Genomic DNA, 621 nt, shown 5'->3' on the forward strand with positions numbered 1-621 from the left:
CCCCACCTCACTTCTTCCGGGCCCTCAGGCCTGCGTCCCGGGGAGCTGGGGACTCATTCTGGGATAGAGGCCTTGGAGGGAGCCAGGGGACGCAGCCGAAGAAGAGGGACGGAGACCCATTGGGATTAATCGGTGCCACTCTGGAATGGGAAGCAAAAGGAAGCTGACCGAGGACAGATATCTACTCCATGCCTGTCAAAGTGCCTCCCTCCCCCAACCTATGCGCTGTGCGGGACCGGCAGGGCCCCACCCTGAGCGGAGATGCGGGCTAGGGAGGGGGTGGGGTAGGGGCGCGATGAGCAGCGCTGGGGAAGGGTACGCTGTGCTGCTTTCTTTTTCCAAGGGGCTGGTATCCTTTCCTATTCCCCCTTCATTTGGCAACAAGTATGGACTGCGGAACTCAAAAGAGAACGGCGGGAGACAGCTGTTGGTGGCTATCTCCCACGGTCAGGAACCAGGGTTGGAGGTCGATTCAGGGGACCTGGAAAGGTCTCATCTCGTCTCCGAGTGCTCTCCCCTCCCCCTGCTTCCGGGCCCGAGCGGCCTGGGTCTCCTCGGTCCGGCTCCCGGGTAAACATCGGCTCCGGAGAGGTCGAAGAACAGAGACCGGATCAGCCGGTT

This window comes from Mustela putorius, unplaced genomic scaffold, assembly GCF_011764305.1.
Source record: "Mustela putorius furo isolate JIRA1106 unplaced genomic scaffold, ASM1176430v1.1 tig00000145_pilon_pilon_pilon, whole genome shotgun sequence".
Taxonomy (NCBI): domain Eukaryota; kingdom Metazoa; phylum Chordata; class Mammalia; order Carnivora; family Mustelidae; genus Mustela; species Mustela putorius.